This window comes from Marmota monax, unplaced genomic scaffold (genome assembly GCF_021218885.2).
Source record: "Marmota monax isolate L192 unplaced genomic scaffold, Marmota_monax_Labrador192_F-V1.1 WCK01_AAM20220418_F8-fsc00026, whole genome shotgun sequence".
Classification (NCBI taxonomy): domain Eukaryota; kingdom Metazoa; phylum Chordata; class Mammalia; order Rodentia; family Sciuridae; genus Marmota; species Marmota monax.
This window is the reverse complement of record NW_026693108.1, coordinates 10,550,819-10,552,662: the sequence shown is the minus strand read 5'-3', so window position 1 is coordinate 10,552,662 and position 1,844 is coordinate 10,550,819.

The window sequence follows — 1,844 nt, the reverse complement described above, 5'->3', positions numbered from 1 at the left end:
TCAGGAGCCAACTAGACAAATTCTGCTCTGGCCTCCTTAAAAACATCCTTCCCCACCCTGAAACCTTTATGCTTGCAGACGCAGATGGCTAGTGGGCCTGAACTTACCAAGGAATCCTAAACAAAGTCCACCCTCTCTCAGGAGAACTGAAGGGGGGAGCTTCTCTATCCATGAACCTCGCAGGGGCTGCTCTCACCATTCATAGCAGAAACCTCTTCCTTCCTCTCCCCTTCTCTTTCTCTAGGTTCCTTCCTTCCTGCCTCCTTCCCCGCCTTCTTTTATATACCATGAGGGTATAGACCAATAATGGTTCCAACTCCAAACAAAACAAAACAAATGACCTCACTGCAGAACTGTGCACCCCAAGACCACAATCAAGTGTAGGTAACTCAGGAAATAAATCAATCGGTTCATGCACACATCAGTTAACTCTGTATTTTCTGCAAGATATTGATCTAGCCAAGAAGCAAGACATAAAAACTGTATGACATTGATTGACGCTTCGTTTCCTCTCCTCCTTTGTTCTCAACATATTACAGACGTAGCAGTGACTGTCGTTCTAGTTTATGACTTCAGACATGTTTCCTGAGTGCCTCCCAGGTGTCTGGAATAGAGAAGTATGTTGCCTCGAGGGTCTTCCTTCAGCTCTTCAAGCTCTCCTTGCGTTAGTTTTCTAGGACCACCACACCCCAGGACCATAGGCTAAGTCTTAAAACTACAAGTGACACTCTCTCTCAGACCCAGAGGCCCCAAGTCTGAGCTCAAGATGTTGGCAGGGCCTTGCTCCTTTGGAAGCCTCTGGGGGAGGATCCTTCCCTTCCTGCTCTAGCTTCTGGCAGACGCTGGCATTCCTTGGCTTGTGGCCCCCTCACTCGAATCTCTACCTCTGTCTTCACAGCATCTTCCCTCCATGTCTCTGTCCAAATTTTCCTCTTCTTATGAGGACACTGACTTATTGGCTTACAGCCCACTCTAGTGACTTCATCTTACTGGGTTACATCTACAAAGACTCTATCTTCAAAGGTCTCATTCTCAGGCACCGGGGAGTAAGGATTTCAATGTGCTGTTGGGGAAGACACACTTGAACATTTGACATCTTCTCTTTAAATGCCTCTTCCTATTCTACTTCCCATCTCTCATCCCATTCTTCCTATACCTTCCCTCCTTCATTCACTTCCACCCCAGATCAGCCTTCCTTGAAGCCCTATTTCTCTCCCAGTAGTGACTCTGGCTCTCTTGGAAGTGTAGGAGGAGGGAAAAAGCTTAGGCAGAAGTCTCCAGAGTGACACAGTCTCAGCAACCACTTTTCTCTCCCACTCTCCGTGTCCTATCATCTTGGAAATGCCACCCACAATAAACCCCGGAGGGAAAGAGATGAGAAGATAAGGAAGATACAGCTGGAGCAAGTCTCTAGACAAGTGCAGCAGGCAATTAATCTAATGAAGCTAATATCTTTCCACTACTTTTCATAATACCTGCCAGAATGTTGTCAGACTTGGCAAACGTGAAGCAGTAGATTTCTAAATGAGTAGAAAAGGATTACAACTCAAATTTTTTGCAATAAAACTGTAAATAAATCTATCAGCTCTACCCCTCAGTGGGGTCTGTTGCTGGACAGCCCATCACATGGAATACTTGAGGAATTTTGATGAGGTTTGTCAGAAGAGCTGCTATGTGTAACTACAGATGAATCTGGTTGAACAAGCTGAGCCAGCCTCCGAGATCCAGGAGTCGAGAGTCGAGGCCTCTGGTGTCCACCCTCTGCCCTCATTCCCATGAGGGAGGGCTTATCCTCCCATCTTAACTGACACAACTGTGTCATCTCAGTCGTTGATGATCTTCAG